The sequence below is a fragment of the Chenopodium album genome, chromosome 27 (genome assembly GCF_948465745.1).
Source record: "Chenopodium album chromosome 27, dcCheAlbu1.1, whole genome shotgun sequence".
Classification (NCBI taxonomy): Eukaryota; Viridiplantae; Streptophyta; class Magnoliopsida; order Caryophyllales; family Amaranthaceae; genus Chenopodium; species Chenopodium album.
In genome coordinates, this window is record NC_137860.1 from 12,188,856 (window position 1) to 12,207,188 (window position 18,333).

At 42.3% G+C, this 18,333-nt stretch overlaps 1 long non-coding RNA gene across 1 annotated transcript; it reads right to left on the minus strand.

The window, feature by feature from the left end:
- Positions 1-205: 205 nt before the first annotated feature.
- Positions 206-10,913, minus strand: LOC145621550 (uncharacterized). The gene is made up of 3 exons (XR_014108436.1): positions 10,609-10,913; positions 1,849-1,960; positions 206-548 (listed from the first exon to the last, which is right to left on the minus strand). It is a non-coding gene; the product is annotated as an uncharacterized LOC145621550 (long non-coding RNA).
- Positions 10,914-18,333: the final 7,420 nt, after the last annotated feature.

The following is an 18,333-nucleotide window of genomic DNA, read 5'->3' on the forward strand; positions in this document are numbered from 1 at the left end:
TCTAATGCAAAGCCACCGGTTCAAAACCGGTGGCAAAAATTCCCACCGGTTAACTGGTGGCAATAACATTACCGCGTTGTTAAAAAAAAGGTTATTGGCACCGGTTCTGTTCAAAACCGGTGCCTTTAATGGCCAAAAAAAATTAAAAAAAAAAAAAAAAAATTTGCATTTTTTTCACTTAAATTGATATATAAACATTAACATATATATAAACTTACATATTTTCATAAAAAAAATGCTGTAATATTACAATTTTCGTGCAAAAAAAAAAACAAAATAAAACACAATGTTACAAACAAACAGCGTGCAATATTGGCACAGTAGCAGAACGGGAGCACATCAGCAGAACAGGAGCACAACAGCAGGGCAACACAGAAGCAGCAACACGGCATCACAGAAGCAGCTGCTGCGGCCGGACCTTTGCGAGGCAGCAGTTGCTGAAGCAGCACCCTGCGAGGCAGCAGCTTTAGCAGCAGCACCTGAGAGGCAGCAGCAACCTCAGGTAATCACCTGGACTTCGGTCAAGTAATTCACCACCTTCACATAATCTGACATAAAAGTAAAACCCTACATTTCAGACCCAATGTAATCATCACTATCAAAATTTTGATGTACCTTATACGATATCCTTGGTCACATTAAAATTGCGTATCAAATGCACACACTACTCGGGGGATAAGCAATACGATTCTCATAAAACCCTACCACTTAAAGATAATTTTAACCTCATAAGAATGCCAATTACTTTTTTCCTACATATCCATCTCCAATACACAACCTCACAACCATTCAAACATAAGGTTCACAACTTTACATATAAAACCCCAAGACAACACTACACGTCTACAAACAATAGGACTTAATAAAATCTAGAAAATTTACAAATCTAAATCATACGGAATAGATAGTTATCCCACATTCATAAGAGAGACAAAACATAACATAGTCACTTGAAATTAACAATATTTTCATACTCTAATATTCAAACTCCTTGTTTTTTACTCATCATCATTTGTCCTAAAACATGCCTTGTATATTTATCTTAGCATAAGATAATAATTACTAGCAAGGAAATGAATAATCATGCATTACCAACCATCTACAATCATTGTAGCTTCTACTATTTTAAAACAATCCCAAACAAAATCACAAAACAAAAATCAATAGCAGCTACCATTATGGGCTTCTAACTTCAAATTATTTAATCAATCTACTACTCAGCTGTGCTCCCAAGTAGAATCTAACTTTACAATAATATAATATAAGAGATATAATCTAACTTGCCAAAGCTAGCTAAACAGAGCAATAGTAAACAAAGAAAAATATGGCTGAAACCTTTTCTAATACTAATTTTATGGGTATATAACATCAGAGAATCCAACTTTTTCTAGTTGAAAACAATAAATATAAGAGAAGCATAATTTGTATATATAAACAAATTATCAAGTTGCAAGTTGGAGTTTATGGTTATGTTCCATTAATTCATTCAACTCTCATTCAATTTTATTGTATATCAAGAACGCAAATACAAACGGACATTTCTATTTACATCAAGTGTACTAATACCAAACACAAGGGAGTGAAAAACAGGAAACAATAGGGAAAACAACAAAGCAGAAAGAAGACAATGACATGTTAGTAGCTCAAACAACTTTACAATAATAGCACACTTCTAATCATTTAAACAAAGATGTTGATGTTTCAAAAAAACAAAAAACAAAGATGTTGCTATTAAACCTACAAACGGCACAAAGCTCCAATTCAACTAATAGTTATCTTTCTATAGATGACAGCAAAACTGTCAATTTATTCTTCAAAAAATATTATTGATGGGAGGTTAGCTCTTGCCTTAGCAAATAAAGTTCTTACGACATTTCTCTGATCCACCAACCCACTTGCTGAACATCGCTCTAGATTGCCTCGGATTGCACAACACGAGCCATCAGAATTTTGCTGCATACTTAGAGACCAAACATCAATTTAGTGCTTGTGTCCTTACACTCAAATACATCATCTTAATGTCATTTTAGATTAACAAGATCCAGATATAATCACCACAGGTGGAGCATGGCAATAAACTATTATTTAAAGTTTAATAAAATAAGAAAAAAGAAACTTTTATAACCAATTATGATTTATCATCATAATCAATTAATGTAGCAAAATTGAGCCTACTAAATAAGAACGCCAAATTGACATAAAAAAGAATTCCTATAAGTAAGAGGAACATGTAATTAATGTGAAAGTGGGAAGAAGCTAAAGTACTTGTATATTATTGATATTATTAGACATTGTACAATAGTGCAGAAAAAATTGTTAGCTAGGATTAAAAATATTTGAGAATAATGTTTGGGAGATGGAGATGATTAATGCAAAGACCCAAAGTTCACTGAAATGCATCACCACCTATGACCCCATTAGAATGAATCAAAAATCATATATATATATCAACACAAAAGAGAGATGGCACATAGAAGGCATATATAAAGCAATATAAAGAAACTTGAAATAAAAGTTGATCAAGGCATAGAAGAACACTTTTGGTAGACACTCAACACGATTCATCACCTTAACAACCACAATATCCAAATCTTATTGCAAATAGCGGATACACCATCATTGGCCACCACAACCATAAACACATATTTCACCCCTACATCTTCTATCCTATAAATGTTGATTAATCAATATTCTAGAAGCTAAAACCAATATGATAAATCAGCTCAGAATAAAAAATAGAGAACCCTAGATTAATCGATATTCCAGAAACTAAAACCAATAAAATAATAACCTCAAATCCCCAATTGGGATCAAATAAAGCATAAAACTTACTGATGAGTGACATTTATGTCACTCCTAGGATAGTGTTTATGCCTTGTTTTAGCTTGTCTTAGGGTGTTTTGTAGTTGTTTTGTTCAAATAATGCGTGCATACATGTCTCGATGTGATTTTAATGAAATCGCGTATATTGTTGTATGCTTGCCTTCATTGTGTGTTTGCACCGTTCCCTATACCTTATTGCTTCCCTTGGTGTTTGTGCTTAGGTATTTGAAGTCTTGGATTGCAAAGAAGAAGCCAAGGAAGCATGAGAGAAGAATCGAAGAAAGCAAGGTGCAAGGGCGCAAATAATGTGCGGGCGCGCAGCCCTGTGAGAACCCGCGCAAAATTGGCGAAATTGCAGAATCGAGGCAGAAAGTTTTGCGCGGCCTGTGCGCGACATGTGCGCGGGCGCACACCCACACCGTGCGGGCGCGCACACCTAAGCACTAGCCGCGCAACCCACAAATGCGCGGGCGCGCAGCTACTTTACGCGGGCGCGCAGGCTGCTGCGAGGGAGCGCAGGCCGCTGCGAGGGCGCACAGACCGCTGCGAGGGCGCACGCGCGGGCGCACAGCTACCATGCGCGGGCGCACAGATCCTTGCGCGGGCGCACAGCGGGTCCTGTTCAGCGTTTTTGCGCGATTCTTTATATATTGCGGGGCTTGTTTTGTAAAAGGGAAACTTCATTCTTTTAGATCTTTTTCCCTAGTTTTAGGAGAGGTTCTCTCTCTAGGTTTAGCTTAGGATTAGAGTAGTTTAGAGAGAGAAAGTGAGGGTTTCACCATTGTTGAGCTTGGATTTTGAAGAAGAAGATTGATCATCTTGTTTGTAGACTTTCATCTTCAATCAATGAGAATCTCTAACTCTCTCTCCTCTATTTTTATTGTTTTATTTTGATTATTGTTTTTGTTGTTGGTATTGCTTGTTAATCATGTTGATTCTTGATTATTTGTTGATTAATCTTGTTGTTATCATGATTAGTGAGTAATTTCCCCATTAAGGGGATGGTTGTGGTGTAGTTGGATCTTGAGAATGTTCAAGGGTTTGGAATTGATTTATTGTGATTAAAGTCTTTATATGCTTGATGTTCTTCAATCTACTTGCAAAATGCATGTTGTTAGTTGATTGGGAGTGAATCTTTGCTAACATGAAACGGAAGTTGACTTAGCTAAGTTCATTTATATCGATTGTTATTTGATAGTACCTCCTAGTATATGGTTATAATGTGGAAACATAGAGGCTATGTTAGGAGAAGCTGATTAGCCCCGGAAGGCGGTTAGATTGGACCTTACTTCGATATTCGAGCATGTTTAGTTCATAATTAATTCAACTCCTATGCCTTTGTTTATGTTCAAGTGAATGCTACTCCTAGACCATTTCCCTTAATGTTTTATTTCTTGTTTTAGCACATTTAGACTTTAGTTATTTTTCTCCTATTCCGGACTAGCTTAATTGTCGATAACATTTGGTGGTGTTTATCCGTTCTCTGTGGTTCGACCCCTATGCTTGCCTTATACTCGTATTAGGTTTGTTTAGGTTGTATAAATTGTATTTGATCTAGGTGTAGTCGTTTGACGACGCGATTATTCCCTTGTCAAATTTGGCGCCGTTGCCGGGGAACGGCTTCCATTACCGTTGTGTTATCTTATTGAGACTAGTCCATTGTATATATTTTTCCTTTGATTTATTTTTTTTCTCTTTGTTTTGTTTTTGTTGATGAAAAATGGCACGTTTTTCTTTTCCTCAATATGATGGTGAGCCTTTTTATGTCTATTTCCATAGACTTGTAGAGTTTTTGAACTATAATGGTTGTAATCCTTGTGAAGCTTGTGAGATTTGTTATTGTGGCATGAATGAACAAACGAGATATGAAGTTGAAAGTAGGTTTAATGGTGAATTTCAAGCATTAACGGTTCATAATGCTTGGAGCTTTTTTGTACGGTTCGCTAAGGATGTACGCAATAGGGCATGTAATGTTGCTAATTTTGATTCTCAATGTGATAATAGTTTTATTGGTGGCATGAATCCCCATGATTTGTCTTGTGATCCTATATGTGAACCTAATACAAGTGATTTCAACTCTTTTTCTCCTATTGTTGATGATGAATCTCATTTGCTTGATTATGCCCCCTTTCCCCAATATGATGATGCTCATGTTTATAATGTGAATGATCCTCCCTCCTCATCTTCTTTTTCTTACATGGCTCCAAATGATTTCCCTTATGCTCCTAATGAATCCTTTTATGAGGGTAATTCTATGGAAAATTTGAAGGAAGAGAAGATAATGAAGATAATGGAGATGATGGAGAGGTATAACGAGATGAGGGAAGTTGAGAATAGGGAGAGGGAAGTTGAGAATAGGGAGGTGGAAGCTAGAATGAAGATGCTTGAGAGCCAAATTCTCCAATTAGCCAACTCTCAAGAAAATGCCCTTCCTTCTTCTTCTCTTCCCCATATGAGTGAGGATCCCATTAGAGAGCATTCAAGTGATGGTGAAGGAGTAGAGAATGAAGAGAGTGTTGATTTTGAAAATCCTAATTCTCTTTCCCATCTTGATAAGTCTCAAGTGTATGTTTGTGACCCTTCAATCTACGAGTATATAGACTCTTTTGAGGTAATGTCCCACATATTTTTCGAGAGTCATATGAGGACTTATAGATTATTGGATGATTTCATCGAGAACACTTCTTGGGACTTAGATGAGTTTGAGATGAATCTACCTCCATTCATGCATGATTTTGGGACCTTGGGTTTTGAGATAGTTGAAGGAAAAGTTGTCTATTGTGGTGAAAAGGAGGATAAGGTTGATTCCCTTGGAGTTTTTGAGCTTGAGGGAGGTGTAGATCGTGAGTGCCCTTCGTTTGAGGACTCTATGATTGATTTTCATGCCCTCATTGGCGATGTGAGGCCTTGTGGTGAGGGAGTAGCTACCCCTTTTCCCGTTTCTCATACCCCTTTTTCTCTAAGGTTTGACCACATCCTTTCTTACCCTATTTCTCTCCCTTCCTATCTCAAAGAGCCTATTGGGGAGCCGCCCTCTATGGATGATTTTCATGTCCCTCCTTCCATCATTGTTGAGGATAAGAGGAATTTTGCAAAAAAAAAATTTTGTGATGAGGATTTGCCTTTTTCCTTTTCTTTCCATTCTTCTTTTCCTTCTTCTACTTCTTACTTTCTTGAGTTTCCTTTCGATCCTTCTTCTTCTTTCTTTTGGCATCTCCCTCTTCACTTACGTGCAATAATTTTGTTGCACGTCCTTATTCCGTCATTTGCCTATTTACACCCCCATGAAATGTGTAGTAGTGCATTTGACAAGCTCTTGCGTGCGTTGAATTATTATTTCCTAGAGCGGTCTCGCTTAGACGTTAAACAAGCCTTTGCGGGAAGTAACCCGTGTTTTATTGCTTTCATTTTCTTTTGTTTTTAGATTAGATTTTCTCTCATGGACGTGTTTGTGTTCCTTGCTAGGTACACAACTTCATATACTCTTGCGCATTGGTGATGATCAAGAATCAAGGAAATGTGCCTCAACTTACCTATCATGTGGAATTCAAGCCTTATTTGTAGAGATTGTGGCTCATATGAGGTTATTTCGGGTTTTTTGTGTGATTTTGCATTTATCCCATATCCGGTAATATCCTTCTTTTCCCTCTCTCTCTCTTACTTATTGTGACTTGAAGATCATGTGTTGGTAATGTTGGATTAATTTTTCCTTGTTTTCCCCTCCTTGGTTTCATCGTTTATGATTTGAGAGCTTGGTTTCATTCAAGCTTGGGGGAGGGTATTCTATCATGTTTGGTGGGATGTTGATTCATACATGTCATGCACTTGAGTATATGCATTTCCATGTTTTTCATGCTTTTGGAAAATCCAAAAAGATTTTTGTTTACTACAAGGCAAGTTTAGCAAAATGTGTTTTGTTTGTACTTATTTTGGACATTATATCTTTTGGATTTGTTTACTCTTGAATGCCTTTATTCCTAAGTGGTTAATGTGTGCACGGTTTGAGAGTGTCATTGGTTGACTTTAGGATATTACATGCTAAGGTAGCCGGGTTAAGAACTTTTAGGGCGCCATGAAGCCCTAGTTCGCGGGTATGTGGTAAGATGGTGTTGCTCTCTATAGTGGATTTGGCACCCTTGGTTGGTATTTGCTTAGTTATAATCCCGTGTGAGGTAACATTGTTCTAGCCTTCATCACTTTGTTGTGTGGCGCATTTGGATCCTTAGCTATGCATGTCTTGATCCTTGTTTTGACTTATAGTTCCCAAGATCGTGACCGAAGCACTCTAGGGGAGGAAAAGGGCATTTCTTTCTCATTTTTCTTTATCTTCTTTTTATTTTGTTACAAATTTGATTTTCTATTTTGCATAAACCTACTTGCTAACCAATTTGAGCCTTATGTTTCCCGCTCTTGTTTAAACCACATTACAAACCTAATGGCCTATGTTTACCAACCTTTTAGTTAGTGAAGCATTGGCATGTGAGGTTTGAGTTTTGAGTTGTTGATCATAGACAAGATGCATTTTGAGATTTGGTTAGAGTTGAGCTTGTAAAGTAATATGCAAATTTATGGAAATCAAATGAAGTTTCAAGAAAAAGCCGTCCAAAGTTAAAAAGGCAAGGACATTGAATAAAGTTAAAAAAAAAAAAAGAAAAAAAAGTGAAAAAAAAAAAACAAAAACAACAAAAATATTTTAGTTGGTTTCATTTTCTTCCTTAGTTTAAGCATTGAGGACAATGCTTTGTTCAAGCTTGGGGGGAATTTTGTGTGTTAGTGTTGAATAAGCTTTGGGGAATGGCATTAGTGGTATTTTTGCTTGATATTTAGTGAATTCTTGAGTTATTTTTGAGTGTCGGCCGCACTTTTTGCTTCACTTAGGAAATTTCACCAAATTTTAAATTTTTACCTCGCCTTAACCCTTAGCCTTACGTTACAACCAATAAAAAGACCCTTAGACTCTAGTGGGTTAGGTCAAAAGAACGGTGGAGGGAGATAGACCTCAAACCTATGGAAAGAGTATGCATAGTTGAGACGTCGGGATTACCTTCTCAAAGTTTTTCATTTCTTTATCTTTTTCCGGTTCCTTCGTGGAATCTTGAGAAGCTAGCATAAGGGTTGATTTGAAGCTAGTGGAGAGAACGTGGCCCGATTGGTTGGGGCTAGGGTGGATTGAGTCCTAAGTAGTTCTCTATTCTTAGCATGTGTTATGTTTCAATCAATCATTGACATCTTGAAACGTGCATACATTTGTCCATTTAGAAAGGTTTGCATTCATTAGTACTTGTCCCTATCTCTTGTCCATATATGAGCTTGTGTTTGCTTTTCCTCTTCGTGTTTCTCTTTTTTTTTTTCCTTTTGTTGCCTTGCCTTGGTTTTTCTCAAGAGTTGTGGGTTAAGCTCTTAGGAAACCCTCACGAGACCTCACTCGTCCTCATAGGCGACTTTGGGGTTTTAAGGGCTTGTTGTAGCTAAAAACAACCGTGATTCCTACGACAGTGAGTTAGTGTACATTCTTTCTCCTTGTTTCTATTTTGTTTCTTTTGCTTTCAATAATTTCCTCTTGTTCTCTTTTGCTCTAGCTTTGCTCGAGGACGAGCAAAGGTTTAGCTTGGGGGAATTTGATGAGTGACATTTATGTCACTCCTAGGATAGTGTTTATGCCTTGTTTTAGCTTGTCTTAGGGTGTTTTGTAGTTGTTTTGTTCAAATAATGCGTGCATACATGTCTCGATGTGATTTTAATGAAATCGCGTATATTGTTGTATGCTTGCCTTCATTGTGTGTTTGCACCGTTCCCTATACCTTATTGCTTCCCTTGGTGTTTGTGCTTAGGTATTTGAAGTCTTGGATTGCAAAGAAGAAGCCAAGGAAGCATGAGAGAAGAATCGAAGAAAGCAAGGTGCAAGGGCGCAAATAATGTGCGGGCGCGCAGCCCTGTGAGAACCCGCGCAAAATTGGCGAAATTGCAGAATCGAGGCAGAAAGTTTTGCGCGGCCTGTGCGCGACATGTGCGCGGGCGCACACCCACACCGTGCGGGCGCGCACACCTAAGCACTAGCCGCGCAACCCACAAATGCGCGGGCGCGCAGCTACTTTGCGCGGGCGCGCAGGCTGCTGCGAGGGAGCGCAGGCCACTGCGAGGGCGCACAGACCGCTGCGAGGGCGCACAGATCCTTGCGCGGGCGCACAGCGGGTCCTGTTCAGCGTTTTTGCGCGATTCTTTATATATTGCGGGGCTTGTTTTGTAAAAGGGGAACTTCATTCTTTTAGATCTTTTTCCCTAGTTTTAGGAGAGGTTCTCTCTCTAGGTTTAGCTTAGGATTAGAGTAGTTTAGAGAGAGAAAGTGAGGGTTTCACCATTGTTGAGCTTGGATTTTGAAGAAGAAGATTGATCATCTTGTTTGTAGACTTTCATCTTCAATCAATGAGAATCTCTAACTCTCTCTCCTCTATTTTTATTGTTTTATTTTGATTATTGTTTTTGTTGTTGGTATTGCTTGTTAATCATGTTGATTCTTGATTATTTGTTGATTAATCTTGTTGTTATCATGATTAGTGAGTAATTTCCCCATTAAGGGGATGGTTGTGGTGTAGTTGGATCTTGAGAATGTTCAAGGGTTTGGAATTGATTTATTGTGATTAAAGTCTTTATATGCTTGATGTTCTTCAATCTACTTGCAAAATGCATGTTGTTAGTTGATTGGGAGTGAATCTTTGCTAACATGAAACGGAAGTTGACTTAGCTAAGTTCATTTATATCGATTGTTATTTGATAGTACCTCCTAGTATATGGTTCTAATGTGGAAACATAGAGGCTATGTTAGGAGAAGCTGATTAGCCCCGGAAGGCGGTTAGATTGGACCTTACTTCGATATTCGAGCATGTTTAGTTCATAATTAATTCAACTCCTATGCCTTTGTTTATGTTCAAGTGAATGCTACTCCTAGACCATTTCCCTTAATGTTTTATTTCTTGTTTTAGCACATTTAGACTTTAGTTATTTTTCTCCTATTCCGGACTAGCTTAATTGTCGATAACATTTGGTGGTGTTTATCCGTTCTCTGTGGTTCGACCCCTATGCTTGCCTTATACTCGTATTAGGTTTGTTTAGGTTGTATAAATTGTATTTGATCTAGGTGTAGTCGTTTGACGACGCGATTATTCCCCTGTCACTTACTCAAACCGATTCTGGAGTAGCCATAGTAAATAGTGAACTCATTTTCCTAATAATTACAGACAAAAAAACCTTAATCAATCGCCCAAAAGCCCAAATTACTCGTATAACCTTTCATAACATCATTATTCCATCTTATAAGAATCTTAAATTGATTCAAATATCAAACTAGTGTCTGAAAATGACAAAACTTCTCATTTAAAAAAGTCAATAAACTCATATCATCTTTCCTTAATTCACTGATTATAATTATTACTAATACTTTAAATTGACTTAAGTAAACAACAAATTGACGCCTCACAGTCCAAATTATAGGGGAAAAAACACAAATTACATAGTAAAGTGGGAGATTACTTGATGATAATAGCATAGAAATGTTATCAGACCAAATTAAAATTAGGGAAAATTACATATAAAAAAGGGGACGTGATAAGAGATCTAAAGGAGAAATTATAATTAAAAACTTTTTTTTTGGGTGAAATATAAACATAACCCTAATCTGACCATATTAACAATTAGACAAAAATAATTAAATCAAAGATGGTGTGAATGAAAGCCCTAGATCGTCAAATTTATATTAGAAATGCTTATAAAAAAGAATAAACACCATACCTTAGCTTAATGGAGGTTAGAGAGTGTAGAATACGCTTCAATGGTAAAATTGGAGTTCGCTGCCATGGAAGAGATAGAGTATAAGGACAGAGATGGGGATTAGAGAGTTTAAATCAGATTGTAAAATTAATGAGCCCTGGCTTCAATGGAGGGAGAACGGATCTAGGCTTCAATGGAGAGAGAAGGGAGTTCGAGGGAGAAGAAGGGAATGGCGAGGGAGAAGAAAGAGCCTTAGGGTTTGGTTGAGGAGACAGGGAGATGTATGAGGAGAGAGAAAGAAAATGAAAGAAAGGGAAAGAGAATGAATAAGGTTAAAAGCCGAAGAGGGAAATAAAAGGTCGGTTTTTTATTGCCACCGGTTTGAACCGGTTCCCTTTAAGATATTCGACACCGGTTTGGTTTGAACCGGTGGTCTTTCTATTAAACTAAATACCGCCCATTTTTTTTGCCACCGGTTTTTAAAAACTGGTGGCCATTACTCGGTGCCAATTTATTATTTTCTACTAGTGAATCAAAGCTGCAGGCGGCCAACCAAAGGGCTGAGGCTGCTGAGTCGGCCCAGAAGCAGGCGGAGGTGGACCTCCCTAAACTTAGGGAGGACCTCCAGAAAGCCCAAGAGAGCCTCCAAGCACTTCAAGGAGCCTCTTCAGAGAATGCTGATCTGAAGAGCAAAATTGCTAAGATGGAGGAGGAGGCGGCCAAAGCTCAGGAGAAATTCCGAGCAACTCTCCAGGCGGAGCAAAACCGTCTGGTTGCTGAGATGGCCGCCGATAACGAGGCTATGATGAGGATCGCCTGGAGCGCCTTGTATCCTGAAAAGGATTATGGCGTCTGGGCTCTGGCTCACAAGTATACTGATGAAGTCATCTACTTGCGAGAGAAGGGTGAGCCAGAGCCTGAGTCCTTCCTCGCCTGGGCTGAGACGGAGCAACCTGAACCTGAAGCCGAAGCTGAAGCTGAAGCTCTAGAGGTTGAAATCATTGAGGAGGGTGAGAGGATCCAGGAGGGGCCGCCTGCAGGACAGTAGTTTCAGCGGTTGTGTGCCAAGTCTTCTTTTTTTTATTTTTTCTGCGGCAGTATGCCATTTATTTTGCTTTTCCGGCCTGTGTGCCGAGTACCTGTGTATCTTTACCGACTGAGAAGCCGTGTTTATCAAACAATTTCTCTTTCCCGGACGGGGTCCGGATAATAATTAATCCATCACAGCCGTTTGGCTGGGTGGAAATTTAATGAATGCACCGACTCAGTCGGTTTTTATTACTTTGCGCTTGTGTTTGCACTTTTCAATTTTTTGCATTTTCAATTTTTGCCTAACTTATTGAAAGCATCCGGCGACTTTAGCCTAACTTATCAAAAGTACGCGGCTGTCCTTGCCCCTGGACGGCTGTGTGGTTGGTTTCAGGTGGAGTTGGTTGATTGACTTGGGAACGTCTGATGCTGCAAAGAGCATGATACATTTGTAAGTCAATCAATAACAGTAGTGATTGCCCCAAACCAAGTGCACAGCCGTACACTTACAGGCGTTTCCGCTTCTACCTAGACGGTAATGTCCGTCTAGGTGAAGTTCATATAGCCATTGCACAACTCTTTTGCCCCAAACGAGGATGTGTACAATTTAAACGCGAAAAATGCTAAGTCAGAAATGCAGTCGGTCGCCGACTGGTGTCCGTGGACATCCGGGTTCCTAACCTTAAGCATTCTTTAAGTTGTTCAGGCAGACGGCTATGAATGGCTAATTTAGCCGTCCAATCGTGGCCGCCTGCATTGGTACGTAGAGTAAGCAAGTTGGATTCTCTCTGCGGCGATTGCACCCAGAGGGGTGTCGCTGGACGCCTTAGTCCATGTAGGGACAGGCGAATTTATGGGAAAATCAGCCGTCTGGCCATTGGCCTCTGGTCTTGTTTGAGACCGGTTGTGTACCTACTAAGCGTTTTTGTGCTTAGCTTAATTATCTGGCCATTGGCCTCTCGTCGATCAGACGTTAATTCAATTTCCAAGTATCAAACTCAGAGAAACAAACATGTAACCCGTCTGGTATTCAGGCGGGGTATAAGACAATCAAAAGTGCAAACAAAAAGCAATTTCTCATTAATGTACTTCTTGTTTACAAAAATTATTACAAAATCTCAGAAGTAGTATTTTTTTTCAAATTATCTACGTTCCAAGTTCTAGGAAGGCGCCTGCCGTCTGGAGTTTCCAGGCGGTAGGTGCCGTCTCTTACTTCTTCATAAATCCGGTAGGGGCCTTCCCAATTAGGAATTAGCTTTCCAAGCTCATTGGCTCTACCGGTTGCCTCCATTTTCCGTAACACTAGGTCATCCACTTTCAAAGGGCGTCTGTGTACTCTCTTGTTGTAGGCTCTTGTCATTCTCAGACGGTAAATCTCATGAAACAAGGCGGCATTGCCCCTGCGCTCTGGAAGTGAGTCTAATGCTAGGCGCATTGCCTCCCAGTTTGCCTCTTCGTCATATAGCATGACTCGGAGAGTCGGCTCATAGTGCTCGATGGGCAAGACGGCCTCAGCACCGTAAACCATGAGAAATGGGGTTTCACCGGTTTCCCCTTTTGCAGTTGTCCGGATGGCCCATAGGACATGAATTCATTCTTCAGCCCATAAGCCACCGGCTCTTTCAATTTTCTTCTTTATACCGTCTGAGATCAGTTTGTTGAAGGCTTCAACTTGGCCGTTTGCTTGGGGTCGGCCAACTAATGCAAAATAACTCGAGATCCCCTAATCTCCCAACCAAGTCTTAAGCTGAGGCGTCTCAAACTGAGGACCATTATCAAACACCATAGACATAGGAACCCCATACCGGGTGATGATATTCTTCCAGATGAAGGAGATGACGTCTGATGTCTTGATGTTCTTTACCGCCTCAGCCTCTACCCACTTGGTAAAATAATCCATAGCCACCAAGATGTAACGCTTTCCGCCTGGAGCAGGCGTGTAAGGACCCAAAATGTCCATGCCCCATTTTGCAAATGGGATTGGGCTGTGGATGGCCGTCAGATCAGTAGCCGGACGGTGAATAAGTTTGCCAAATTTCTGGCACTTGTCACATTTTATCACCAATTCCTTGGCGTCCGCCTCTAGAGTGGGCCAAAAATAATGTCGTCTAGCTCTGACGGCTAGAGATCTGCCACCTATATGGGAGGCGCAGAACCCTGAGTGCAAGTCTTCGAGAACTTCCTTCCCCTTCTCTGGGGTTACACACTTCAAAAGAGGTTTAAGAAACCCCGCCTTGAAGAGCTCTCCATTTCTCAACTCGAAGCTTGCAGCTCGCTTTTTCAGAACGGCTGCCTCCTGTGGCGAATCAGGAAGTGCCCCGTCTGAGAGATATGCCCGGATGCCATCCATCCAGGTAGAGCTTCGGTCTAGGACTCCAATGGGATCTTCATAAATGCTTCTTTTTTCAAGTACTTCCCAGAAGACTGACCGAGGCGTATCGTGGCAGGCAGAGGATGCAAACTTTGACGGGGCATCCGCCTGGTGGTTATCAGACCTGGGTACTTGATTCAAATGAAATTCCTCAAGTGACCCAGCCTCCTCTTTGACCGCCTGAAGATATTTGATCATAGCCGGGTGAGTTGCTTCAAATGTTCCCTCATATTGGCTAACGACCAACTGTGAATCAGAGTAGGCGTCAATTTTTGTTGCCCCTGCCGCCTTACACATGCGGATTCCGGCTAGTAGAGCTTCATATTCGCCTCATTGTTTGAGGCCCGAAACTTGAACCGTAGTGCATACTCATATCTGTCCCCCTCAGGAGACTCATAAATTACGCCTGCACCACAGTCGTTCTTTGTTGAACTCCCGTCTACATACACTTTCCAAACCTGATTGAGATTATCCGGAGCCACCGGACGGGTCATTTCCACAATGAAGTCTGGTTCGTAAGTGATTTCAAGACTTTGCATTTCAATAGCCCATTTTAACATTCTGCTGGATGACTCCAAGGTAGACATTGGACGCTTGAGTGGCTGGTCGGTGTAAATCACCACCGGATGAGCCAGAAAGTAAGGCTTCAACTTTTTGAATGCCATGTACAAAGCAAGACCAAATTTTTCAACCACGGGGTACCGGAGTTCAGCATTTTTAAGAACATGGCTAATGAGATAAACCGGGAGTTGAACGTCGTCTCGCTCAGCAAGGAGAACGGCACTGAGAGCATGATTTGAGACGGCTAAGTACATATACAACGTCTCCCTAGGTAGAGGGCTGACCAGCCTAGGCAGAGAGTGCAAGTGCTCTTTTAGCTTCTGGAATGCCGTCTCAGCATCGTCTCCCCATTCGAACCTGGTCTTTTTCCTGATTGCTTGGAAGAAGTAAAGGCATTTATCACCTGACCGGCTGAGGAACCTTCCCAAGGCGGCCAGGCAACCAGTTAGTCTCTGAACTTCCTTGACAGAACGGGGTGACTTCATGTCAATTACCGCCTGTATCTTTTCGGGGTTAGCCTCTATCCCCCTTTGATCAATCAGGAATCCGAGAAACTTCCCAGACTCAACACCAAAGACGCATTTCTTGGGGTTTAACATGACCTTATGCCGCCTGAGGGTGGTGAATGTTTCTCGGTGATCATCAAGGTGATCCGCCTGTTGCTTGGATTTGACTATCATGTCATCTATGTACGCCTCCACATTCCTCCCAATTTGATTAATGAAGACCGTATTAATCATCCGTTGGAAAGTGGCAGGCGCATTCTTCAAGCCAAACGGCATCACAGTATAACAGAATAACCCCAAATCAGTGACGAAGGCCGTCTTCTCTTGATCTTTCTTCCAGAGGGGTATCTGATGGAAGCCGGAATAGGCATCCATAAAGCTCATCAAGGCGTGACCGGCTGTGTAGTCAACACACATGCGCCAGGTCCCATTCGGTTTCTTGACAAGGACGACATTGGCCACCCAGTCGGGGAAATTACAGGGCCGAATGAACCTGGCGTCTAGCAGCTTTTTGACTTCGGCAGCTGCCGCCTGACTTCTTTCCTCGCCATGGTTTCTTTTCTTTTGCCGGATGGGCTTCTTTTTGGGATCCACGGCGAGTTTGTGGACAGCGAGATCCGGGCTGACGCCTGGCATCTCTTCCACTTCAAAGGCAAAGATGTCTTTGAATTCTTTCAACAGAAGGTGCAAGCTTGCACCCAGAGTAGCATAAGCAACCGTCCCAACTGTTTAGGGTAATTTTACCCCTCCATGTGGCCCAATCAGAGGGTGACACGTGTCGGCCCGAGGATGGTCCAAAGCGGACCTATCCTTGTGTGACACGTGTCATTCCGGATATTTGGGGAGAATGTCGGCCTTCATGCCCAAATCCCGAGAAAGCCGCAATGCGGCGTAGCCCATCTCTGATTAGGGTACTGTCACCTAATCAGGGGCACAAATTCCAATGACCCTATAAATAGGGAGATTCCCCTCTTTTGGAGGATACGTTTTTCCATTTCACTACAAACTGTCCCTTTGATAGAGGCAACTGAGCTAGAAAACCTAGCAGATCCCCACCTAAATTTCCGCACATTTTTCTCTCCTTCAAGTTACTAACTTGAGTGTTGGAGGCGGAGCACCACCCAAACGGTGTCTCCGTTGATTTTGCAGGTACAGAAGCCCTCCGGACCAGTCTTCGAGTTGTAACTCTCCCAAGGGACTAAAACACCCAAAACATTTGGCGCCGTCTATGGGGAGAGTACCTCAAGATGATTCAAAGTTCTGTACCGATTCTCAATTCTACCTCTCCACGTCCGGGCACTCAGACGGGTACCCCGGACGACATGCAACCGGTTATTCAGCCGGTAAGGTTTGAAATCCCTCAGCCTCCCCCTCAGCCTCAGCCAGAGGTATTCACTGAGGAGGAGGAAGAAGATGAAGATGATGATGTGGAGACCTACGCATCTAAGGATGGCTCTCTCATCTCTCCATTCGTTCTAGAGATCAACTGGAGCGAAATGAAGACCAGGCGGGCCCAAGCAGGCGCCCATCTGGAAGGCCAGAAGGGGAAACCCAGAAGGCCAAAGGTCAAGCCCCAGTCACCCGAGATGAGCTCATGAAATTCATGAACTCTTTCAAAGGTGAAATCAAGGCCATGATCAACCAAAACAAGGCAGGCTCTAGTAAGAGTCAGCCGGCTAAAAAGACTCCCAATGATGGGAAGAAGAAGAAGCCGGTCAAGGACAGGCAGCCAACTCCTCACCCAAAGGAGAAGGCAGCCGCAAAACTTGACTGGTCTAAGATTTTGATGCCTCGGCGACCCCAGCCGGAGGCCAAGAAGACGTCTACCTTCGATGCTAGAGAAGTCATCAATCGAAGGAGGCAGCAGCAGTCTGAGTCAGCTTCCACCTCAAGCTTTCCAGACAGCTTCAAGCAAGCGTCTGCAAAGAACTCTATGTCCTTGCATGAGAGTCGGACAGGCGGTAAATCCGTCAACACAGAACCTCAGCTGATGATAGGGTCTATGCCATACGCACCTCAGGCACAGTATGGGCAATATGGCCTCCAATTCATGCAGCCACCTCCTTTTGGAGGTCAGGCGGCATATACCCCTGCCCAGCCTCTGGACTGGCAGCTTCGGCTAATGAGGCTAGGCGAACAACTGTCTGCCTTTGCAGCCAATATAACCGAGGCGGCTCAGCCGGCCAAGGTTAAGAATGTACTGGTGGGCACCTATGATGGTACCACCAACCCAGAAGACCACCTGATGGCATATACCAACCTTATGTGCTTACAAGGTTGGGACGATGCCACCTGGTGTCGTTGTTTCCCGGCTACACTGAAGGGCATCGCCCAGCAATGGTTTGGCAACTTGCCAGCCGGTTCTATTGACAGCTTCAAGAGGCTAGCCTTCTTGTTTGCTACCAACTTCTCTATGAACATTCCTGCCAAGAAGACGAGCCTTGATTTGAGCACCGTCAGGCAGGGTGAGAGAGAAGGGCTACGCTCATATGTCAGGCGGTTCAACCTGGTCAGAATACAGATCCAGGGGCTGTCTGACGAGGTAGCTTTCACAGACTTCTTCAAGGGTCTGAAGGACGGGTCGGCCTTTAAGTTCGACCTTGTCCGAAAAGGGGCATTTACGCTACAGGCGGCCCTGAAGGAGGCGGAGAGCTACATTCAGGCTACCGACCTCTGCTCGCCTGGTAGCCAGTCAGACTCCAAGAAGTCTGACAAACAAAAAGAAAGCCGGTCTGCTCAGCCGGGTAACAAAAAAGAAGAGAGCAAAAAGAGAAAAGAAGTCTGGGCGGTTAGTGATTCTGACCAGCCGTCCCAGAAGAAAAAGAAAGAGTTTAAACCGTACGTCCCCAAGTACGAGTTTAACAAAGATTGCAACTCCATCCTCATGGAGGTGAAGGATCGGCTGTCTATTGAGAAGCCGAATCCGATGAAGAGTTCCGTCCAGTCGCGGAACAAAAATAAATTTTGCCAGTTCCATGAGGAGGTTGGCCATGACACCAACGACTGCTTCAGTCTACAGCGGACGTTGGACCGTCTGGCTGACAAGGGGCTCCTAAAGTCCTACATCTCTAAGTCCCCTGCCGGGGCAAAGAAGAAGAATAAGGGTCAGTCCTCCAAGGCTGGCCCCCAGCTTGCTAGTAGCTCGGAAACCGACAAGGATCCGGTCTACACTATAGCAGGCGGGTTTTCATGTGGTGGCCCTACCATCCGGGGCACCAAGAGCCATCTTCAAAAGATGGATAAGGATGATGATGAGCAGGCGTCTGCCTCCTCCACCTT